General features: G+C 36.9%; 1 pseudogene; it reads left to right on the top strand.

Moving 5' to 3' along the window:
- Positions 245-23,871, top strand: LOC107615770 (annotated as a pseudogene).

Here is a 27,028-nt window from a genome sequence, read left to right as displayed (position 1 = left end):
TGGGAAATAGTTTGCATGGAACCCGAGAAGAGTGGCAGAGTCCGAATTTTAGGGGAGGTGCTGCCAAAATTTTGTTATAAACCTTAAGAATTTATTTGAAATTTTATTTAGAAGAAAAAGATTGTATTTGAGAAATTGTATTATTTGATTTTCGATTTATTCATACTTGGACATCTTCTACCCAGTTTTCATCTAAATTCTGTCTTTTAGTTGGTTACAGAAATTATAATGACATTCAATTTGCATGATATTCCAGTTGACTCTTCCTCTAGCTATTCCAGTAATAGCATTTATGTATAGCTCCAAGTACACAGGTAATCTCATAGACGTTTGTAATGCTTTGGTTTTAATTTGCTATATTTAGTGTTTGCTAACTTTGTTGACTGCCATCATTGCCTTGATGAAATAGCAGTAGGAATAGGAAACTCTAAGAAAAAGAAGTAAACTCTTATACCATTCGCAGCTTCTTATTTTCTACCAAAATGAACTTTGGTGGTACCTTACATAAACTATATAATTGAATATATGGGAAAGGAAGATGTCTCTCCACTTGTTGGTCACACTGCTAATGCCCTATATAGTGGACGCTTAAGGACTTTTTCATTTGAATAGAAACTAGTGGTATTTTCTTACAACAGGGTGGATTTCATGTAATGATGTAGCCAGTTTGATAAGGATAGGGATAAGATAAAGGGTCAAGTATTAAGATATTCTGTTTGATTATGAAAAGAAAAAATATAACTCTTATCAAAGATGCACTAATCAAGATGAGGTCAATAATATTGGGGTTATCATAGTTCTATACCATGATGCTGTTGCGTTGTGTTGTGTGTTGCTAAATTTTCATTTCAAGGCTTATCTGATTGTGTTGAATGTAGAACATTGGACAAAACTATTTCAAACTTGGAGATGGAGTTAGCTGCTGCAAAGGCAGCTCAGGAGTCGATTCACAATGGCACTCTTCTATCAAGAAGAATACACTAAAGATTATGCGCATCAATGAGTTTAGCATCTCTCATATAAGGCACAAAGGCAAAAAGCGCCATTACACTATCTGATTGCAACTTTATTTGTTCAGGTATGGCTTCAGGAATTACTGCATTCATCCCTTCCTTTCGTTCTTTGCAACAATCGAAACCATTACACACTAAACAAACCAACAAACTCTAGCAACAACATTATCAATCTTACTTTCACAACCATTTGCAACCATCTATTCAGTTTAGTTAAGGTGAGGTTCATTCCTTTTTCTCTTTTTCTTATTCCCTCTATTTTCGCTTTCTCCTAATTTTGGCTATCCCAATCTGTTATTCCTCTTTTTTATTTTTTATTTCGTTCCTTATTTGTTTTTCCCACTTTTCACTCTCTTCAATTCTTTGGGCAATTCCCCTTTTAATTCCTTATTTCTCTGCATTCCTCTTTAATTAATTTGGGATCAAAGTGTTGGTTCCTTCAAAGGAATTTCTCTGTTTCTAACATAAATATTTGTTCTGTTTTGCTTCAAAGGATTTTGTTTTGCTGTTGGTCTTGCTTCATTGGCACTTCTACGGCAAGGAATGAAAGATAAAATTATGAGGCTGAGTATACCATAGATAGACCCTCCCTGATTATAGTCCTAATAATAGACCCTCCCTGATTATAGTCCAGTACTACATTGTTCCAATCCTGCTGGTTATCCAATGTCCTGCCTTAAAATGAAAAGAAAAAAGGGTTCTCTCTTATGACACATGCTCTCGGAAACAATGTAACATATAAATGAGTTAGCTTAGTTTTTAGTTTATATTAATTGACTTGTATCCTAAAGTAATTAGCTTCTCCGGATATTATTTTTAGCCTAGTTAACCCAAAAGCTTTTCTTTGCAAGTGTCTTCACAAGCATATTAATTCAACAATAGGGGGTATGGACTTGATGGAAATGGATTTTTTAATCATTTCTGCCATGCTCTGCTTTTGATCAAGATATGTTCTGATTTTGAGTGAAAATTTCTGGATTTTTATGATTAGTTATTGCTCTTTCAAGTCTGTAGTTTGAATTTTCAATGGTAATTTTTTTTCTGTTGATGGTGCCAGATGTAGTATGCGTAGCTTGGTTTATTTGATTTTTTACGTATAACTCTGAAGTCTTTTCATAAAATGTTTAGATTCAACAAATTTGCAACCGCTCCTCGTTTGCAAGATTTTCTGGACTACGTGTTGATCCCGACTTCGTGGAAATACCTGCTCAACTCCTAGAAAACTGGTAAGCACTATTCTTTCTTTAGTTGGATTAGACACAAACTCATACTCACTCTTCCTACTTGTGGAAATTTTAGGTGTTATGAAACCAGCTGTCTGAAGTTGATTTCTGGATTTCATCAGGTGATTTTCATCAATTGTTTATGATAATTACATGGTTTGGCTTTTCTTGATTATGATGTAGTTATTAGTATGATAATTACATGGTTCTCGCTAATTTTTGTTTATTCAGATTGACATTGATGAGATGCATCTTTACTATTTAATTTATACTTTTTTGGTTTGGTTTTGGTGTATATGCATTATGGCATTAGCAGGCATTGCTAAGACAGAAGATTTTTATTCTTTCAATATTCTCTATTTATAGTAGTTTCTTCGCTTTTAGGTCCATGTTTATTCACTTTAAATAATTTGGTATGTTACTTTTGTTTTTGGGTTGGTGGCACTAGTTTGCGGAGATGGAAACACTTCATTTGCATGCTATCCAGCAGCTACAGCTTGAGCTAGCTAATGCAAGGGAGAGGAGTGGCACTTACCACGAGGACTCACAAATGTCCCAAATGAATTCAGAAAAGAATGTAACTCAGTTTGGACAGGAAAACGGAAACCAATTCGACTTGAATGGAAGCAATGCTTCAGGTGGAAATAATGGTCTTATTCCAAATGAAAGCTCAGATAATATTCCTCCATTTGCATCTAGTGGCAATGCTTTGGTCCAGGTTGGATGCCAAAATTTCTAGCTTTAAACTACTAGTTATTTACTTCCTTTTCATCTGCAGAATAAGTTGATCTTTGATATGTGATTGTTTCAATTGAAATATTCTATATATCAGACATTTCTTTTAATGCTATGTCTATCAGGAGGCTTAAACTTTTGTTGACTGATGAACATGTATGCTCTCTTGTCTATTGAATGTTAAGAGTATGATAGATGATAGATAACACGTTTTCACAATAGCGGTTGGCATGAAAATGGAACTGTAATAATATTTCGCTTTTGACATTTGATTTTCTGATGGATTTATATTGTAGACTGATCATGTTGCTGGTGTCGCTATGGCTCCATCCTCCCTACTTGTGCCACCTTCATACCTTCCACCCGGCCAAGTGACTGCATTACATCCGTTTGTCATGCATCAACAAGGAGTGCCAAATTCAGTTGCATCACAAGTTCCTCAATCACATGTTAGCCACTTTCACCCACTGGCAGCATTGTCACCTATGCAGCAATGGAAAAATCAACAGGTATTGACCAATCCAAATATTTGGTCATTTGTAGTTTTAGCTCTTGGCTTTACGGGTGTATTTGTTCCTGCAGGCTGTCTCGGGGGGTTCACAGGTATCAATGCAGGATGATCCTTCTGCGTCCCAAACTGATCAGAGTATGATGAGATCTGACGCTAAGTTTAATTATGAAATGCCCATTAATGGACAAGCTCTTCATGGAGACTATTTAGATGCTCACATCCACCAAAATGAGGAGACTCAATCTGTAATTTCATCTTCTACTGCGGAAACACAGGTTTGCTAGAAGTGAAATTTGTTATTTACTTTGCATCATGAGTTCTGTAAAATACTGACAATTAGTGTGAACTTTTTGAAGGTTCTTCAGTCATTTGATAAGGCCAACATGTTGCTACCCAACAAGACCATAGCTTACGACAAATTTCGTCACAGTTCTCCGATGCCTTAAGATTGAACTCTGTTGACTCTAATGGTGAAATTAAGGTTAGACGATACATTTCTTGTTTGAGCTGCGTTCAAATTCTGTTTGTCAAACCTAAGGATATATTTAAAGCAAGTCATTGTTATTTGATTTCGATTGCAATTATGTGAAGATGTCTTTGTGCAAGATACTGTTGTAGATGAGGAAATTAAAGCCAACTTTTTCTACTGTGTAGGATAAGAATTCTGTGACTTACCTGGTGAGGGACATGACCAAGTATTGTTGGTAGAGGCAGCAAGTTCTGCTGGAAATGCATCACCTGTCACAGTCCATGCAGTTCATAATGATATGGTACATAGCAACATCACTGATTAAGTCTTGCCTGAAGCATTCCCCTCCACTGGCCAGACAGTATCAACTACAATTGCAAAGCCTATGGAAAGTCCTCTTCTTGATGAAAGATCATTGCTGGCTAGTATTGTTCGCACTATTCCAGTTGGTGGCCAGATTCGAATCAGTTCAACAGTTAGTGAACAATAATCATGACTTTTAAATGTTATATGTTTGGTTTTCTATCCTGATGAAAATTGCATTTATGTTTAAAACACAGCTCCCTAACAGACTGGGTAAAATGCTTGCTCCTCTGCACTGGCATGATTACAAGAAAAAAGTATGGAAAGCTGGATGATTTTGTTGCTAGCCATCCTGAAGTAAGCACATAAGTATTAAATTCCTTGCAGCTAGAAATAATCAGCCAGAATTTGACAGAATTCAGTTAGATTCAAGTGTGGTTGGATGAATAAATTACACTAACCATGGAGCAAAACACGTGCAAATAAATTCTGTCAAAAGTTCTGGCATTCCAAAACTTTATTTGACTTGTCCAGCATAGTGGCGTATAATCTACTTTACATACAGGCTGACAGATTTTTGTTATGATCATTTCAGTTATTTATGATTGAGGGTGACTATATTCAGCTTCGCTAAGGAGCACAAAAAATGGTAGCTGCCAATGCCGCTGTTGCCAAAGTTGCTGCAGTAGCTGCAACATCATCCCCTCATTCTTCATATATGCCTACTGTGGCTGTTACACCAATGGCTAACACTTATCGCCTGAAGAAAGTTCCTTCAGTTGACTCCAAAAATATCAAAACTGATAAGTCTTTTCAGGATTATGCTGTTATCTCTTCGAATATGGGTGATGATCCTCTAAAATTATCAGTAATGCAGCATCAGCATTCAAATGGTGCATGCTTTGGTGTTGCAGGAAGCCTTTCAAATGTTAAAATTTTGACCAAGTCTAAGGATTCTCGGGAAAAAGATGGCCCATCTGTTCAGTCTGGTGTACAATTAGCTGTTGGCAATGGTGTAACCCTGGACCGAACCAGTATGAACAATGCCCAAAATTCAGGCCTGACAAATGGGAGGCCAGTTTCCAATTTTGCTTCAAAACAGCAGGCCAGGTTTGCTGTCCTATCTCAATCTGTGATGATTACCTTGAGCATTGAAATCTTGCTAATATGTTTTTATGACAGGGCAATTGGTGCTGTGAACCATTCTCGAAGATAGTGAGTATTCTCGAAGAAGGAAAAGCTGAAACAGAAGAGATGGAATGAGGCTTATGTTAACTATTATGAGCAGGTTAGAGCATCAACTAGTTCTAGTGCTGTTCCACTACCACCGCCACCCTCAATCTCTTCGGATGAGGACTATGATGATGATGAGGATGAAGATGACACTGAAGACTATAGCTGATAGTTTTAGTATGGTTGAATAATATACTGGAAATTATAGTTGATGATCAATACACTTTGCTTATGTTTTGAATTATATTGACTTGCTTGTTTATAGTTGACAACGGCCTATTTGCACGGGTTAGGGACTTGATTATCCAAAATGGAATTAGCGTTGTAAGTATAGTCGTAACCCAACAAGTTGGCAATCAATCAAATTGGAAACTCACAAGATGAGTCACAATTCAAAACTAATTCAAAACCGAGAGTATTTGACTCCTGAGTCGTCTCCCAAGGAGTACTTTAGGACAATGAGTGTGCAAATCCGGTTGTAGTGATCAAGGGATTGTCAATGAAGAAATGAACATATAAAGCAATAAAAGAACATGCAAAATTGTAATGATTGAACTAATGAAGAAATTAAAGAACCGACTATGTAATATAAACAAGTAAAGTATAAAAGAGATTAACATAGAAGTGTATGAAAGATTGAAAGCATCAAAAAGAGTCTTGGCTTGGAGTGAGCTAAGGGTCCTTTCCTTAACCACAATTATGACAATTATGATGGATTAATCTCACTTGATCAACCCTCACATCGGAAAGTAAGTTAAATGAGCATAAGTGTTCCCAACCCACAAATCCTAAATTATTTGCTAATTGCCTTAGCAACAAATTAGCGTTAGTGGGAACAAGAATAATTAACAATCTAAGAATTGAAACTAAATGTTGGATAGTCCAACTCAAGAAACCCAATTGCTCACTTTACCCAAGCTAAGAACTAAAAATTTAGCCTAAAACCATGTTTGACATTTTGTCAAACAGTTGGTGGGCAAAAACCTTAAACATGAAAAAAATGAGAAAAGGCTTGAAACTAAAAGCAACAATTGATCTCAATCAACAAGAATAATACAAGAAAGCATGAAACAAACACCAAAAATCAAATTCATCAACAAGAAATTAAAATTGCAAGAGAGAAGTAAAGTTGAACTATAACTTGAATTAGAAGAAAGAGTAATGACAATGTAACTATAAAGAGTAATAACAAGAGAATACTTACAATGAAAGCTAACAAAATCCAAGATCAAAAATGAAAATGGCACTTGAATATAAAACCCTAATATAAACCCTAATAGAGATGATGAAAAACTTAAGAGAAAAACTAACTAAAAACTTCCTACTACTACTCCTAAACTATACTAATGATATGCTATGTTATGTTCCTCATTTTCCCTCCAATATGAGCTAGAAGACTTCAGAAATGGACCTCCAAATCCCCCAAATCGCGAGTCATGTGCTCTTTTAATGAAGCCATATGCGGACACCTATGCGGACGCACAGATGCGTGCATCCGCACACCTTGCAAGAAATCCCGTCCTGTGCATACGCACAAGTAGCCGTGCGCACGCACACGTCTCTGAACTCATCTCCTTTGATTCTTCATGTTTCCTCCACTTTGCATGCTCTTCTTCCATTTTCTCCAACCCATTCCTACCTTATACACCTGGAATCACTCACAAACAACATCAAGGCATTGAATGGAAGGCAAATGGAATAAAATAGATCAAATTAGGCACAAAAGAGCATATTTTCATAATCAAGCGCAATTTGGAAGGAAAATTCAAAAGCATGCTATTCAAGGGAATAAGTGCAAGTTTATATGATGAAAATCCATTCAATTCTAACCAAAAATCATCATCAAATATGGATTCATCAATTCCCCCACACTTAAACATTAGCATGTCCTCATGCTAAACATACGCAAAGGAGATATATGAAAGGGAAAATGACCTATGCTATATACTACTTAAATGCATGCAACTATCCTAAAACTAATCACCAATATGTACTATGATGAGAGTTGGTAAAAACAAACCATAAAATTCCAATCCATCACAAGAAAACTTTAGGGCCAATGCAAAGAGTTCATGCATTAAGATCAATGTCCAAAGAATTGAATTGAAGTTATCAACACTATCCAATTAAACAACTTGGAAGGGGATGCAATATGAGACGTAAGAACATAGAATTGAGCGATCGAACCCCTCACCGGATGTGTATCCACTCAATTCGCTCAGTGTTTAGGGTTTAACCACTCAATTCTCCTTTTATCATGCTTTTCAAAGATTTGCAAGTCATCTAACAATAAACTAGTATTTAATGCATGAATAGCAAGTATCATGAGGTCTTTAGAGGGATGTAATAGGGCTAGGGTTTAGGTAGGATGAATTATGGTTAAGTGGACTTAAAGAATTAGTTCTTTGATTAGCTTGAGTATCCACCTAATCCTACATCACCTATGTACACATAACAATACAACCTTTCTACCCATCTTCTTTTTTTCTATCTCAATTCACTCATACATTTTCTTTTCAAACATGGCATATGCATCATTTATTTACTCTTTTATTTCATACTTTGTTATGCACAAGTTTTTTTTTTATGACTATGAATACATATGTTTTAATTAGTGAAATGCATGAGCATTACCTAACTACCCAAAAAATTCTTTCACAAAGAGTTCATGCCTTTATCACCAACGCTTCCCAAAATTTCCCCCACACTTAGAATTTATACACTAATCCACCCAAACTAATCAAAGAGTAATTCAGGGACATCAATGGTTTTTCGCTTAAGGGGAGTAATGTGCTATCATCAGAACAAAATGGGATTCATAGGCTCAAAGGGGTTCCCAAAGGTGAATGCAAGGGTTGGCCATATAGGTTAGTGAGTTTATCATCAAAGATGGCCTCAATCATGCTAAATGCATCCAAACACAAATACAGGACATAAAGAATCATGCAAATCAATGATAACAATAAAAAAGGAGTATAATCACACACAAGAACAACATTATGGCTGAAAAGTGCAACCATCTATTAAATCTCAAATCTCACAAGGTATGTTGTTCTAGCTCGTTTCTATGTTCTACAAACAAAATACTCCAAGCAAGTTGGTAAACACAATTTCTCTTCAATTCAGTCAATGGTATGCCCCTAGAAAAGGTTTCTTGGAAATTCCTTGCTGTTTTACCAACTTATTCATTCTATCATGCAACATGCAAATATTAACTATTAAATATTCATAAACGATAAAGAAATATTTACAGCAAACCAAACAAGATGCAATAGAAATAAAGCTACTCAAAATGAAGAAAAAGTACTACAAGAAACATTGCAAAGTGTCTTTAAGAGAAAAATTTTTACCCCTTTGAAGTCATCGATCTTCCCCCACACTTAATTTGTGCATGGTCCTCTGTGCATGCTCACGATCCGGGAGGATTAAGAGGGGCCACCTTCAGCTGGTGGACCCAGGAGTGGGATGGTCAACTGCATCATGCTCCTCCCCAGCTAGCTCGGATGAAGCTCTAGGAATCGGGCCGGGGTCTCTTCCTTCTAGCTTTGCCGCTATCCACTCAAAATATTTGTGCTCCAAATGCTCCATATGGTGGATATCATGCAAGATGTCTCGGAATAGATCCAGAAGAGGTCGAAGAAAGGGTAAAGCAGTTGATGAAGTTGGTAGAGTTGATGGTGGTGCTGTAGGTGTCTTCCTCTCGGAGGGTGTAATGTTTGTTGATCTTTCCAAATCACCCCTCGGAATGAACTTGTTGCCTCTAGGAATCCGAAACATAATGTCCATTGGTCGCCTCTCTACCCCCGCTGCGTTTGCTAAGCGCATCACCATCGACGGAAATGGAATGTTGATATTCTTCTTCTCAACCAATTTTCAAATCGATTTGCGCAATAAAGGCAAGATGGCTATATGCTTCCCTTGCATAATAGCCCAAAGTAGCAAAGCAGTTCTAAATCTCACATGGATAGTGTGGGTGCTTGGGATGATGTAGTCCGCCACAATCTGATGCCATATACGAGCTTCAGCAGTCAAATCAGAGTATGCAATACTAGTGGGAACAGAATTCCTCCCCTTGCTATACTCCCAAGATGCACCAGGACGGCCTATTCTCTCAAGAATGGGAGTAAGAGATACTCTTCCTTTGAAGACATCCACTTTTATCTTGGAATATTCATCTTTCTCAAGTGGAATGTGAAGGATGTTCAGAATAGCTTCTAGAGCTTGATTGGATGTATCCAACATCTTTCCCCGGAGGAAGACTGACTTCGCTTTCCAAGCTTGGTAGTTCGCATAAAATTTCCGCACCATAGTCTCATTGAGTTCAATGGGTTCTTGCTCGAGAAACTTCCAATGAAGCGAGGTAATCCTTTGGTGAATAGTCGCCTTGTATTGGCTTGGAACTTTCAACGGCCGCTCCCAATGGATTGTACACTTTTCAATAGCCTTGTATTGAGAGTCGGCTCTTCGGTTAACCAAGGTGTTCGGTTTATCCCCTTGACGATCCCACCAAATATCAGGAGAGCGAACGGTAGTTTGCTCAACCGGTGCCTTACCCTTCTTCCTCATCCTAAAAATACAAATAAAAGAATTTCGAGATCATAGGGCAACAATAAAGTAAAATCATTAAGGAAGCACGAACAAGGTTAAAAGAGCTTATAGAAGTACTGTGATCAACAAAAAACACGGTGTGTATATTCCAATGTTGCGTGCGGTTGGAACACACACACCGGTCGGATATCATGGCAATCACACCCTTAAGGCAATGTACAGTTCAAAGCTTCACGATTTAGTGCTCAAGTTGCAAATATAAAACAGAGAAATGAAAGCAACTTCAAGCAAGCACCAATAGGGAATTGTCCATTGTTCATCCTCAAAAAGTGGTAATCACACATACAATGTTCTTAATTGGAAGCCAAAAGATGTTTGATCAAGACATCATCACAAGTTGAACATTTGTAAAGTGGTTACTCAATATCAATTCTAAGATGAACAATGAAACTTAGATTACACCAACACAATGCATTTACAACCAAAATTTCACATCAACAAACAAGAAAATGCATTGGCGATTTCAATTTTCTACCATCAAAAGTCATAATAGAAGTTGCATCATTCATACAATATGCCTAACAAGAGATAAATTGAACACATATGATGGCCAAGTCATATGAATCAAACAAAATATTCATTGAGGCATTTTATCGAACATGTGGTATGCAACGTGCAAGTTCATCACAATTAAGCTCAAATTTGATTATAACCAACCCAACAATCAAGCAACAACACTTTGCAATACAAAGAAACAATAAAGAAAGCAGCTAATTAAGTCTAAGCAACATAAAAAAAATGAAAGCAATTGCAAAAATATTAACATAAATAGAAAGGAAAAGCAAGAACCTAAGATATAAAGGTTGAAAAGGACAAGAACTATGGAGGAACAATGGCACTCCTTATAGCCACTGCGAAATCACGGCGTTTGGGTTCGCCGAAAAAAGAAGCACCGGAAGAGAGAACTCTCCGGTGGTGGATAGAGAAAAGAGAAGGGAAAGAAAGAAAGAAAGAAAAGAGAAGAGGAGTAAGAGAAAGAGAGAGAGAAATGTCGCCGGCGGTGGGCTAACGGCGGCGGTGGCCGGCGGTAGGAACCGGCGGAGCTGGGCAAAGAAGAGAGAGAGAGCAGCTATGGAGAAAAAAGAAAAGAGAGGAGCTGCCTCTCAACAGGGCAGGTTTCCCTGTTAACGCCCAGAACGCGATGTGTGTAGGCACACAGGGGCCTGTGTGGACGCACAAAGACGAAAACTTAGAAAGGGTGCGAACGCATACAGCGTGCGATCGCTGCAACCAGAGAGGTTGCATAAATACGTGCGGACGCACAAAGATGTACGACCGCACAGACATGTTTTTTTTCTAACTTGAGGACAGAATCATGTGCGCGTTCGCACACAGGTCCGTGCGCACGCACAGAGGCCAAAAATGGGGGAGGTGGAGCACGCGCACAAGCTGTTCCTTCGCTCCCACCAGAGGGGTCTGCAATTGGTGTGCGGGCGCACACGTCTGTGCGGCCGCACAGATGAAGTATGAGAGGGGATGTGTGCCTACGCACGCAACTGTGCGCACGCACAGATCAGAGAAAATAGGGCAGCACGCACGCATAAGCTGTACTGGCGCTGCGACCAGAGGGCATATTAAGTTGTGTGCGGACGCACAGGTTCGTGCGACCGCACAAGTGGCGAAAAATATAGTTTTGTGCACACGCACAGCTTGGTGCGTACGCACAAATGCCCTGTTTCAGAAAATTCTTTTCTCTTCAAAACTAAGGTTCCTACCCATCAACATACCAACCCCAAATCATTCAAACAAGCACAATTTCATGGTCCACAAGTAATTTAACTTATTCAAATCAAAATCATCAAACCAAACCTATGCTACTCATTATATTGCAAGAAAGCAAATAATTCAAAAGGCTATAAACAAGAGATAAAATTGGAACAATGTTACCATGGTGGGGTGTCTCCCACCGAGCACTTTGGTTTAGACTCTTAAGTTGGACTTGCATGGCTTCATTTGTCACTTGGAAACTTCACCAAGGAGGAAAATCTCCAACTCCTTGGCATTCTTGGGTTGAGTGTGATAAAGCTTCACCCGGTTGAGTATAAAACCACTCCTTCGCTTTTTCCTCCAAAGAGAAAGGGAAAGCGAAGACCAACACTGCGGCTTCATCCGCCCCATGTCTTCTCGCAGTTGCACATGTAACTTGGAAATCCTTTAGATGCTTCAGAGGATCTTCCCCAGGTAGTCCATTGTATTTGGGGAGAAAGTTTATCATGCCGGACTTGAGCTCAAAATTTGGATCTAAAGCCGGATACAATATTTGAAGCGGTTGCAAGTCAAGATCAGGAGCTCCGGCCTCCTTCAAGGTGATTCTTCGAGGTGGGTCTGCCATGACGGTGTCACCTGAGTCACTCAAAGAGAATTCAGTACTCTCTACAGATGAATATAGAGTCTCCTTGTTGATTGGAGAATGATAGTCACGGATTGGTGGTGATAGTGAATTGGAGTGCTCCTCAAGGGAGCCCGATTCACTATCCACAAAAGCTAGCCGGCGCCGAGCTTGCCTTATATGAGTTAAAGTTCTTTCAATTTCCAGATCAAAAGTGGCCAAACTCGGGTTTAGAAGCGATCGTGTCATTCAACTGAGGAGGCAATGAAAACCATGCAATTATGAAAAGCAAAACAAAAATAGGCAAGTAAACAAGAACCACTTAACAATCAACGACTACTAAGACTAATTAAAGAGAAACGTAGTATCTACAATTAGTGCTACGTAGCAAATCAAAAATCAAATATTTATACTATTCACATATTTACAACAACCAAAATTGTAGCACTTATTGCACTTAAAGTGAACTCCCTGGCAACGGCGCCAAAATTTGACAACGACCTATTTGCACGGGTTAGGGACTTGATTATCCAAAATGGAATTAGCGTTGTAAGTATAGTCCTAACCTAACAAGTTGGCCATCAATCAAATTGGAAACTCACAAGATGTGTCACAATTCAAAACTATTTCAAAACCAAGAGTATTTGACTCCCGAGTCGTCCCCCAAGGAGTACTTTAGAACAATGAGTGTGCAAATCCGGTTGTAGTGATCAAGGGGTTGTCAATGAAGAAATGAACATATAAAGCAATAAAAGAACATACAAAATTGTAATGATTGAACTAATGAAGAAATTAAAGAACCGACTATGTAATATAAACAAGTAAAGTATAAAAGAGATTAACATAGAATGCATGAAAGATTGAAAGCATCAAAAAGAGTCTTGGCTTGGAGTAAGCTAAGGGTCATTTCCTTATTGGAACAACAACTATGACAATTATGATGGATTAATCTCACTTGATCAACCCTTACATCGGAAAGTAAGTTAAATGAGCATAAGTGTTCCTAACCCACAAATCCTAAATTGCTTGCTAATTGCCTTAGCAACAAATCAGCGTTAGTGGGAACAAGCACAATTAACAATCCAAGAATTGAAAATAAATTTTGGACATTCCAACTCTAGAAACTCAATTGCTCACTTTACCCAAGCCAAGAACCAAAAATTTAGCTTAAAATCATGTTTGATATTTTGTCAAACACTTGGTAGGCAAAAACCTTAAACATGGAAAAAATGAGAAAAGGCTTGAAACTAAAAGCAACAATTGATCTCAATCAACAAGAATAACACAAGAAAGCATGAAACAAACATCAAACATCAAATTTATCAACAAGAAATTAAAATTACAAGAGAGAAGCAAAGTTGAACTATAACTTGAATTAGAAGAAAGAGTAATGACAATGTAACTATAAAGAGTAATAACAAGAGAATACTTACAAGGAAAGCTAGCAAAATCCAAGATCAAAAATGGAAATGGCACTTGAATGTAAAATCCTAATATAAACCCTAATAGAGATGATGAAAAACTTAGAGAAAAACTAACTAAAAACTTCCTACTACTACTCCTAAACTATACTAATGATATGTTATGTTATGTTCCTCATTTTCCCTCCAATATGAGCTAGAAGACTTCAGAAATGGGCCTCCAAAGCCCCCAAATTGCGAGTCACATGCTCTTTTAATGAAGCCATGTGTGGACACCTGTGCGGACGCACAAGTAGCCGTGTGCACGCACACTAGGCGATGCTTGAATGGATGCACGACGCGCTCGAAGCAATCCATGCGCTCTGATCGGGCAGCTGTGCGTACACAAGCCGCTGTGCGCACGCACACGTCTTTGAACTAATCTCCTTTGATTCTTCATGTTTCCTCCACTTTGCATGCTCTTCTTCCATTTTCTCCAACCCATTCCTACGTTATACACCTGGAATTACTCACAAACAACATCAAGGCATTGAATGGAAGGAAAATGGAATAAAATAGATTAAATTAGGCACAAAAAAGCATATTTTCATAATCAAGCACAATTTGGAAGGAAAATTCAAAAGCATGCTATTCAAGGGAATAAGTGCAAGTTTATATGATGAAAATCCATTCAATTCTAACAAAAAATCATCGTCAAATATGGATTCATCAATAGTACTTTTCTTTTAGTTTGATAATACGATGAATTTGTTTATTTTTTGAAATATTATAAATATTTGAATACAAATTAGATAAAAATTTGTATTAAATTTATATTTATTTTGTATGAAAACAAATTTATTTTGTAATTGAAAAATTTTTTTAAAAATTCTATTTTATCTTACTGACGGATTTACAGACGGATTTTCTGTCTGTATTCAGAGTGTGAGATGATTTTCCAAGGTTCAAATTACAGACAGAAAATCTGTCGAAAAATATGTTGCCAATTATCGACGGAAAATTCGTCTGTAATTATCGACGGAAAATTCGTCAGAAAATCCGTCTGTAGTTACCGACGGAAAATCTTTCGAAAAATCCGTCTTTAATTACCGACGAAAAATCCATCGGAAAGTTTGACGCTTCAGGGAAATGGATTAGAGAATTTACCGAGGAAAAATTCGTCGGTGACTGGTAAAAATCCATCGGTAATTTTCCGACGGAAAAAAATCGGTTGGTAAATAATTTTCGTCAAGGCTTTTACAGAGGGACAAAATCCATCGGTAATTTTGTCGGTAACTAAAAATTCGTCTGTAATAAAGACTAAATATGTCTGTAAATCAGTTTGTATTAATCCATTTTCTAATTGTGATAAGCCTGCGGATCAGCCGGACCCTAAGCCTGAGCCCATGGAGGAGCATATTTCAGAGCCTGTACTGGAGGAAGATATCCCAGTGGAGCAGATCTCAGCATCTTCATCCGAGCCATCTTCTGAGGAGCTGCTGATACGTAGAATTATTGTCGGTCTAGAAATTTCTCTTTTAGAAAAGAAATTTCTTCGTTGTAAGCATAGTTCTAAACCAACAAACAATTCTCACATCAAATTTAAATATTTTGGTTCTCACAAGTACAAACCCAATAAGAATTAACCGAAGTATTTAAACCTCGAGTCGTCTCACAAGAAATTGCAATGAAGTGAATGATTATTGGCTATGAGGGAATACAGGGGGTTTGATTTGGTAAAAAGGCAAGAAAATAAATGCCAAGAAATGTAAGGAAAACAATTAAAGAAGCAATTAATAAAAGAGAGACATTCATGGCAAGGATTGAGAATATAGACTTTCTATCCTAGTCACTAGTCATACAATGATTAACAAGAATTTATCTTATTTCGTCATCTCCAACATGGAAGAAGGTGCAAAATTATCTTCCATGAGAGAAAGTCAAATAAGACTAGCTAATCTCACTCCAAAAGTCCTAATCAACTGACTAATTGAATTAGCAAAAGATTAGTGTTAATGGAAACAATATTAGCCAACAACTCTAGATCACCAATCTAAATTGGGTATTAATGACTCAAGATTGCCTAATTCCTCTTTCCAAGCCAAGAATGCTCAGAGACCTACTCTAACATCCTTCCAAGTACTTTGTCAAACACTTGGGAGGCATAAAAGGGAAGCAAGATAAAATGACAATAAGAATGGTAAAATGATAACAAGAATATTAAATTTACACTACCCAATTGCAAGGAATTAACAACAACTCAATTAAACAACAAAGGAATATAAAACATGAATTGCATTAAAAAGAAATCCAAATCCAACAATAATACATCAACATAAAAGATACATCAAAGGGTAAATTGACAAGAAAACTAAGAGAACATAGATGTAACAACAAGAAATTGAGATGAAAACAAGATGAAAACAATGAATTAAACCTAGATTTAAGATGCAAAGTACCCTAGGAATCCTAATTCTAGAGAGAAAAGGGAGATTCTCTCTCTAGAAACTAACCTACATGATGCTATCCTCTAACTAATTGCTCCCTCCTTTGCCCAAACTTGAATTCTGCATGAAATAGTCTCTGGAATCAGTTGGATTTTGGCCTGGGCAGCTCAGAAATCGCCCTCAGCGTTTTCACTTTAATGAGGTCACGTGCGAGCTGTGACGCATACGCATGGGTCACGCGTACGCATCACTTGGCATTTTCCTTCCCAACCGTATGCGTCATGTCATGCGTACGCGTCGCCTGGGCGACCTCATCTTCACGCGTGCGCGTCGATGTATGCATTCCCGATTCTTGTTTTTCCATGAATTCTCCATTTTGCATGCTTTTCTCTTCACTTCTTCCCTCCAATACTTGCCTTATGAACCTGAAATCACTCAACAAACACATCAAGGCATCGAATGGAATTAAGGTGAATTAAAATCACCAATTTAAGGACCTAAAAAGCATGTTTTTACACTTAAGCACAAATTAAGAGAGAATTACAAAACCATGCTATTTCATTGAATAAATGTGAGAAAAGGTGATAAAATCCCCTAAATTAAGCACAAGATAAACCACAAAATTGAGGTTTATCAAACCTCCCCACACTTAAACTAAGCATGTTCTCATGCTAAACTCAAGAAAGAAACAAAAGGTATCAACATTTATTCAATGGAAACTACCTAGATGCAACCTACCTACATGCAATCTATCTAAATGAATGAAATTACTTGGTCAAAATAAATCAATTTCCAAGAATACATATACAAGTACAAGGGCTAATGCAATAGCAATCAAAGCAAACCCACAATTGAATTGAGTTATTGAAAGATTTTACAAACTTGCAAGAAAAGATGATCATCGGTGAAAACATGTAATTTAGCAATCGAACCCTCACCGAATGTGTATCTGCTCTAATCACTCAAGTGTATAGGGTTGACTCGCTCAATTCTCCCCTAATCATGCTTTCCAAGATTTGTTTTTTATCTAACAATCAACAATTATTTCATGCTTGCATACAAATATCATGAAGACTTATCCATCGGTTGTAATGGGGCTAGGGTCAAGGTAAGATGCATATGGTCAAGTGAGCTTGAGATTTGAATCTTTGATTGACTTAAACTTCCCACCTAACCTATGACAACCTATACAATTTCGAAGCTAACCTAACTACCCATTCTTCACTCTCTTCACACACTCATGCATTCTCTTTTTTATCACCACACATATGCATTGATTTTTATTGACTTTACTTTGGGGCATTTTATCCCCTTTTTATTACTTTTCCTTTTTCTTTCTCTATTTTTCTATATTTTTTTGTATATATTTTTTTCTTTTTATTTTTTCTTTTTTTTTCAAACTAAAATATATACAAAAGCATCAATGCATATTGTTTAACATTTAATTAATACATGAGTATGTACCCAATTCTCAAAATTTTGACAAAAATACAAAAACACACTCTTACCTCACCCAATGTTCCCAACTCCCCCAAAATCAAATGATAAACACTCTCACTAGCCTAAGATAATCAAAGATCCAAACAAGGGTTATTTATTGTTTTTCGCTTTAGGCTTGTAGTGTGCTAAAATTAAGAACAATTGGGTTAAGCATAGGTTCAAAATTGGCTAACAATGAAAGATAAAAGGTAGGCTATTTGGGTAAGTGAGCTGTTTGAAATAATGGCCTCAATCATATAAGTGCATTCATACACAAAATAATGGATATAAATAATCAAACAAATCAAAGATTACAATAATAGAAAGAGAATAGTGCACACAAGAATGAAAATAAGTGGTTATATGATGTAACCACACAATTAGGCTCAAATCTCACATGCTTGTGTTCTTAGCTCAAAAACATGATCCACAATGTATGTAATTCAAGCAAGTTCTAAAAAAAAATTTTTTCAAATCAATTGGGGTGCCCTTTAAGTGAATTTCTTGAAAAACTTCATTATTTTTACTATGCTTATTATATATAGATGCAAAACAAGAAAATGCAACTAAAAATCCTAGAAGACCTAAGAATGAAATGCAAAAGTGTTGGAATTAGAAATTTGTCACCCAAAAATGCTGACTGGTCGGACAACCTCCCCACACTTAAAAGTTTGCACCGTCCTCGATGCATTCTAAGATGAGCAAGGGGGTACGGCGGCTTTTCGAGTTGCCACCTTCAGCTGGTGGGTCAACCGGTGCTGCATGTCCTTCCTTCCGCCTCCATTTTTACTTATGGTGCATCGGTCATGAAAAACAGAAAATAACACTATAAGATAAGAAAATACAAAAGCAAAGAAGCGTAAATTATTGGAATGAGGTAAATCACTAGAATGGAGTGAGTGAATTAGTGTGACATTGATGAAAAATAGGTGTGTGATTTCTAAATTAGGCGCCCTTTAGAACACACACACACTATCATAGAGAGCTATGTCACAATTACACAAAGAAAGTATGCACGTCACTCATTCTAGTGTGCTTGGAATACTTTAAAAGACTTGTAAGTTAAGATACAAACAAGTAGTGAAGAAGCATAAAATCATTCAAGCAACAAACAAGTAATTGTGAAATTGGATAATGCATGGGCATTGGTTGATGTGCAAGGTAACTTTAATGAACAAGATGGAATATGAAACTTACACATCAAACAATGACACATATTGAAGTTGTTGCAACACCTAAGTGACAAAGAGATGGAACACATGAGTGCTATGGAACTTAGAAAAAAGAAGATAGAAGTGAAAATCAATCACATAGCAAGCATGGTCCACAAAGCTTAGAAAGCTCAAAAATATGTCACTAGGTAAGCTTTCAACCCAATTCACACAATTCCAGAATCTCAATACATGAAATGGGTGATGTGAATAAGGGTCAATCATAACAAGCATCACCTAAAAAAATGCATTGATAATGTACAATTGCCTAACAATGAATGATGAATGCATGGTGGCCAAAACATGCAATTCAAAAGAGTTAAGATGCTTGAAGGCAATGTCACATTTACTTGGTATTCACAAACATTAAGCATTAAAAACTCAAAACCAAGTAACAAATTGTAACCTCAATAAAGAATCCAACAATGACAATTAACAATAATGATGTTAAACTAACATCCCATTAGTAATCGGCAGCAATAAACAGTAAACAAGATTAATAATTCCAACACACAAAAGGAAAAATAAAAGTTAAATGAAAATCAAACTAACTAAACAACTAACTAAAATAAATGGTAATGGATGGTGATTGGTAGTGTTGGATGATGATCGAAGGGTGGAAAGAAGAGAAGAGAAGAGAGGAGAAGGAAAGAAATGGAAAGAAGAGAGGAAAAGAGGATGGGTGATACAGCATAACCCATGCGTACACGTGGTATGACGCGTGCGCGTGGTGTGGTGAAATGGGTTCGACGCGTACGCGTGATGGGTTATTCAAAGAGGTGACGCGTCACGCGTACGCGTGGGTGGATTTTGTGCTAAACGCACAATTTCAGCCCAAAACTCGCACAACTCTCTGGAATTTGTATGGAGGTGAAAATTTTGGATCCACGCGTACGCGTGGGTGAGGCGTATGCGTGGATAGTGGAAAAACTTTGGGTCACGTGTACGCGTGGGTGACGCGTATGCGTGGCATGGTGCTCTGTTTTTTTCAAAATTTTTCAAGTTCTTGCACCAAACCAAGCATTCCAAGCCTCTAAACAACTACCAAAACATCATAAAACCTTATTTAACCTACTAGACTCCAAATTAGACTCAACTAATCAAACAAAACATGAATTTAAACCTTTTTTTACCAATATTTACAAAAAGAAAAAAGGGAAAGATGTTACCATGGTGGGGTGTCTCCCACCTAGCACTTTTGTTTATTGTCCTTAAGTTGCACTTATGGGGAGCTCTTCATCAAGGTGGCTTGTGCTTGAAGCTATCCTTGAACATCCACCAATGCTTGGACTTCCAATAAGCTCCATCGTTCAATGATATCTCCAAGCTTTGATGGAGTTCTTCACAAACTATGAGCTCCCAAAGTTAATCCTCCTCTAGTAATCCAGGATTCCACACTTTGTTTTCAAACCCGTCTTCAAATTGATCATGGTAATTCCCTCCGGGTGGTAAGAAAGTCGAATTCTCATAAAGGTACCAAACTACCCTCCTAGACCCATCTATTCGAGCACTACACCAATCCATGCTCCTCAATTTTGAGCTTCCAACCATAATGATCCTAGAATCACAATGCCAACCACTAAACATCCTCCTCTTACCCTTAATTCCGCAAGGCGCCCTAAGTTGGCCATCCGTTTCAAGCAAGCTAAATTGAAGTGGGATAATAAAGTTAAGAGTTAGAAATTTTACCCACTCAAATGAAGGATTGGATGATAACTTAGGTAGAGGAGTTTCCAATGATCTTGACAAGACATGTTCCACTCCCGTCCATCCTCTTCTAGAGGCTTCCACCACTTGGAAAGGTTCTTCTACCTCTTGCCAAGTTTCCTCAAGTTCACGTGCTTCTTCACCAAATTCTTCAAGCTCTTCCCCATCATTCTCATCATAAATAGGAGGTTGAGTGAAATCTACCTCTTCATCAATTCCAAGCCTAGTGGGGAAGGATTCCTCGAACTCAAAAGGATCACATGTTGATGCGAAATCATCATAGATAGGGGAACTTGGTGCTTGCCTCACTTCTTCCAATTCTTCAATCACATTGTGCCTTGGAGGTTGTGCACTATCCTCCTCAACACCAATTTCAAACTCCATGGAAGAAGGTTCTTCAACTCTAGATTCCTCCTTGCATTCAACATCTCCTACATCTTCAACCACTTCTTCCTCTTGTTCACTAATCTCTACCTCCTTCTCTCGTTGCACTTCTTGCTTTAACTCCTCTTCTCCTCCCTGAAGCTCCGAGTTCACTCCCTCGCTAAGCTCCTTGGTTGCTTCTCCATATTCAACAATGGGAGTGCCTTGGTCGTGCAAGCTTAGGTGAGATGAGACCATGCTGCTAACGGCTTCTACCATGATAGCAATCTTGGCTTCTATCTCCTTAAACTCTTTTTCCGTCTCCTCTTGTTGCCTTAAGATACGAGATCTAAGATCTCTTTGTTCTAGCATGAGGGCATGGAGACCTTCATCTATTGGGGGGAGGTAGAAGTGAAGGTTCATTGTTTGAGAGAAGGGTATTGTAGTTGGAAGATAGACCATATTGGTGAAAGTCTTAAGGTGATGTATATGGAATTTGTGGTTCATGGGAGTATTGGTGTTGGAAATATGGTGGCTCTAGGTATGGTTTATATGGTGGTTGGTATGGTGGATATAGGCTAGGATCATATGGAGGTGTTTGGTGGTATGGGTCTTGTGAGCATGATTGACAACAATATTGAGGGTTTGGTTCATAATTGTGTACATTATGGGGGTGGATTGTAGCCATGAGAGATTAGAGGGGGTTGTTGCCATGAAGGTTGACCATAAGCATGTGGCTCCTCCCAAATTTGATATCCATTCCAACAATGTGGTTCCTCATCGAAGCTTTCATTCCCTACAACATAATTATAACCAAACTCATAGCCAAAGGGATGAGAATTCATAGTGAACGAGAAAAAAAAAACAAAAGCTAACAAGAAACAAAGAAAGCAAAGTCCTACAACTAGCAACAACTAACAAAGAAGCAAAAGGAAAACATATTTACAATATCAACATCTATACAATAGCCAATAACATAATACCATTGCAATTCTCCGGCAACGGCACCATAAATTTGATACGTAGAATTATTGTCGGTCTAGAAATTTCTCTTTTAGAAAAGAAATTTCTTCGTTGTAAGCATAGTTCTAAACCAACAAACAATTCTCACATCAAATTTAAATATTTTGGTTCTCACAAGTAAAAACCCCAATAATAATTAACCGAAGTATTTAAACCTCCGGTCGTCTTACAAAGAATTTCAATGAAGTGAATGATTATTGGCTCTGAGGGAATACGAAGGATTTGATTTGGTAAAAAGGGAAGAAAATAAATGGCAAGAAATGTAAGAAAAATAATTAAAGAAGCAATTAATAAAAGAGAGACATTCATGGCAAGGATTGAGAATATAGACTTTCTCTCCTAGTCACTAGTCATACAATGATTAATAAGAATTTATCTTATTTCGTCATCTCCAACATGGAAGAAGGTGCAAAATTATCTTCCATGAGAGAAAGTTAAATAAGACTAGCTAATCTCACTCCAAAAGTCCTAATCAACTGACTAATTGAATTAGTAAAAGATTAGCGCTAATGGAAACAATATTAGCCAACAACTCTAGATCACCAATCTAAATTGGGTATTAATGACTCAAGATTGCCTAATTCCTCTTTCCAAGCCAAGAATGCTCAGAGACCTACACTAACATCCTTCCAAGTATTTTGTCAAACACTTGGGAGGCATAAAAGGGAAGCAAGATAAAATGACAACAAGAATATTAAATCTACACTATCCAATTGCAAGGAATTAACAACAACTCAATTAAACAACAAAGTAATATAAAACATGAATTGTATTAAAAAGAAACAACAATAATACATCAACGTAAAAGATACATCAAAGGGTAAATTGACAAGAAACCTAAGAGAACATATATGTAACAACAAGAAATTGAGATGAAAACAAGGAATTAAACCTAGATCTAAAATGCAAAGTACCCTAGGAACCCTAATTCTAGAGAGAAGAGGGAGCTTCTCTCTCTAGAAACTAACTTACATGATGCTATCCTCTAAATAATTGCTCCTCCCTTTGTCCAAACTTGAATTCTGTATGAAATAATCTCTGGAATCAGTTGGATTTGGGCCTGGACAGCTCAAAAATCGCCCCCAGCATTTTCACTTTAATGAGGTCACGTGCGAGCTGTGACGCGTACGCATGGGTCACGCGTACGCATCGCTTGGCATTTTTCTTCCCACGCGTACGCATCATATCACGCGTACGCGTCGCCTGGGCGACATCATCTTCACGCGTGCGCGTATGTCACGCGTGCGCGTCGATGTATGCATTCCCAATCCTTGTTTTTCCATGAATTCTCCACTTTGCATGCTTTTCTTTTCACTTCTTCCATACAATACTTGCCTTATGAACCTGAAATCACTCAACAAACACATCAAGGCATCGAATGGAATTAAGGTAAATTAAAATCACCAATTTAAGGGCCTAAAAAGCATGTTTTTACACTTAAGCACAAATTAAGAGAAAATTACAAAACTATGATATTTCATTGAATAAATGTGAGAAAAGGTGATAAATCCCCTAAATTAAGCGCAAGATATACCAAAAAATTGGAATTTATCAGCTGCTCACTGCCTCTATTAGTGGACCGGCAAGCGCTGGTCAGACCAGTAGCACGAGTGCTAGTGCCCCTCCTGAGATTATAGAGATTTCCAATGACGAGGATGAGGATCCTGAGGAGTGTTTTGATGTGATTGTGATCTCCTATGACGATGATAGCTGAGGCTTGGGAGCTGCGGTTGTGCCTTTTGATAGTTTTTTGTGTTAGCCTAACTTTTGCGTTAGTCTCTCACTTTTTATTAGACTCACTGAGAGACTAAGGTGTACATAGTTAACTAGGCTAGTTCGGGCGCCAGCTTAAGGGTTTTCTGTATGAACTAGGGTCGGGAGTGTTGATTTGTACATAGTAGTAGGATGTGAAGGGTTGTAGCTAATATATATATACGACAGTACCTTTATGCGTATGTTTGGTCTATGCTATGTGTTATGGTTATATATAATGCTGGCTTGTGTATGATTTATTTAATTCCCTATTATGGCTTGTGTATGTTTAATTAGCTATCCTCGTAAATCTTTTTATAAAGTAAAAGTCTTTCCAAAAACTCGATAGTACGTTAACTCAATTACAGGCTTAATAATAAATAGTAAAAGTTTTAGGTGAATAAGTTAGTGACACTTGATTTCTAGTATGATCATGACTTACTGAGAATTAGGTCGTTACAATTTTTGGGTCTCGAAAAATTATTGAACTTGAAAATAAAGTTAAAAGTGGACTTTATGTAATTATTTAAAAATATGAAAGTTATACTTTTGGGATTTCAAATGGAATTGAAGAGTGGATTATCGAGTTTGAGACTTTTGATTTGGTGAAAATGAGTTATATTAAATTGATCTGAATTAAAGATGAGATTGACAATTCCCTCTCTTGTTGCAGTGGACAAGCTTGAGGTTAAAGATTCTCTCGCTTGTTGCATCGGAAAGTTAGATAGAAGGTTGAGGATTCCCTTCGGTTCAATTCTATATTGTTAATGCTAATTTTGGTTATGTTTGACTATGTTGGATTGAAATGAGTTTTGGATTGATATGGTGAGGACAGTAGTTTTATCTCACTCACTTATAGGCAAGTTGAGATTGGGAATTTTCTCTCTTGCTGTGATAGACAAGCTGAAGTTGAGAATTCCCTCTCTTGTTGCAGTGGGCAAGCGGGGTTGAGGACTCCCTCTCTTGTTACATCAGGAAATTGAATGGAGAAGGTTGAGGATTCTCTTCGATTTAATTTCTGGTTGTGGTATGAACGGGTCAAGTTGAGGATTTCCTACCATTACATCATAGTATCTCTTTGATTGGGAGGTTGAGGATTCCCTTCTGGAAGGTTAAGGATTCCCTTCGGGTTGAGAGACCATGTGCAGATTAGTTATCGGATGTGTCGGACTCTGGCAGTTTAACCAACATGTGAGCTCATGGCTAGTCGGACAGGCATGCATCATTTGTATTTGTGTGTAATGTTTGGGTGTGCATCTTGTATTTGACTTATCTATTTGAGAGATCTCTTATGCTGGCGATGGTGACGCTGAGGGTTGTTCTTGATGTGGTACTGGCTGTAATTGTTCTCTGATTGCATTTGTCTTGTACCATTTGATGTCGGTAATTGATTATGTTTTGAGACTGAATTTTGATAGTGATTTGATTTGAGTTGGGCCGGAGGCCGTGATTTGATTTGATTTGAGTCAGAGATCGTAATTCGATTTGATTATATATTGGGTCAGATGTAACACCCCAGATTTTTGAAAATTAAATAATTAGCTATTTGTGAACTAATATATTATATTAAAATGTAATTTTTTAAAAAATTATTTTTAATAAAAATAATTAAATAAAATTTTATGATTATTGAAGTTTAATTTAATTATTACTTATTCTATTAAATTTAAAATTATTTATCAAAAAATAATTTGATAAAACAAAAATTAAATTGATTATTATTATTATTATTATTATTATTATTATTATTTATTATTATTATTATTATTATTATTATTATTATTATTATTATTATTATTATTATTATTATTATTATTATTATGGCCGAAGCCTTCTGAAGGAACAAAAGAAAAGAAAATGAAACTTATGCATGTATATACATAAACCAATGCCACGTTTCCTTTATATATACAAAGCACTAATGACACATACCCCTTATTTCTTAAACACCAACATCATCTCTTATTCTCAACGGAGCCAAAAGAAAGGAAAAAGAGAGAAGGCCGTGTGGGATTTCATTGTACTTCCGAGTTTTTGATTTCGATTTCTTGAGATCCGTAATTCCAATAAAAAATATAATTCGGTAAAAATATTTGTATCTTTTTCTTCTACATGTTGGCGCTACTTTTGATTGGTCGAAGTTGACGGTGATGTAGTTTCTTTTTTCTTTGAGTTCGACCAATTGGAATTCTAGGAGGCACAGGCAATTTCTGATGTTTTCTTCTTCAGCAGCTCGGTCAAAAAGCTTTTCCGAAATTTTCATTGACTTTGATTTCGTACGGAGGTAGGAGATTTATTTCAAAATTAACTGTTTTAATTTACGAATGCCATTGAAGTTTAGTGAGTAACTGCAAATAATTCATAAATGTCTCATTTGATTAACTGATGAAAATTGATAAAATTGAGATTGTTGGTGATTTTGAATATAATTGAATGTGATGAAATTGGTTGAATTGTGGCTGTGAATGGTGATTAATCTGGGGTTATTTATTAATTTGAATATGCTGAGTTGATTATTGAAAACATGTTATATGAGTAATTGATGAATTGAGTTTGGGTTAGGGTTGTGATTATGACTGGTTTCATTGTTATGAGTGATTAACTAGTGAGATTGATTTTGGTTTGATTTGTTAGTATTGAATTGATATTTGAAAATGATTTATGATATTGGAATTAGTTTGAGTTATTGGGAATGATTGAAAAAAAAAAGTTGAGAATGGTTCGGTTGGGACCCGTAAAGGGTGGTGAAGTCCAATTTTAAAAGGGAGATGCTGTCCAATTTTTATAAAAATATACGAAAAGTGATTTCATTTTTAAAATATGATTAATAAGCTTATTTTAAGAAATTATTGATTTGATTTATTGATAATTATTGGTTTGACTCAATAACATAAGATTTAAAAGGTCTGAATTTTATTAAAATAGAAAGTGGCTTAGCTTCAAAGAAAATGTTCTAATTACTGAAAACTATTTGATTTCGATTTATTACAGAAAGACTTATTTGCAGCTTGATTTATTAAGAAAGTATAAGGTTTTACATTCAGTTTTTTTTAGAAAGTGGCACATGCTTCAGCTGGAGAATCAACGCCTGCAAGTACTTGCAGAGGTCATGTTCGGCATACTTCAGCTGGAGAATTAGCGCCTGCAAGAAGTAGAAACTTGCAGAGGTTATGCCGCTGGAATGCATTATCTGACTTGCGACTCAAATTGCGTCGGGTGCGG

This window comes from Arachis ipaensis, chromosome B09 (assembly GCF_000816755.2).
Source record: "Arachis ipaensis cultivar K30076 chromosome B09, Araip1.1, whole genome shotgun sequence".
Taxonomy (NCBI): domain Eukaryota; kingdom Viridiplantae; phylum Streptophyta; class Magnoliopsida; order Fabales; family Fabaceae; genus Arachis; species Arachis ipaensis.
The sequence above is the reverse complement of the archived record's forward strand: the minus strand, read 5'-3'. Positions and strand labels throughout refer to the sequence as shown.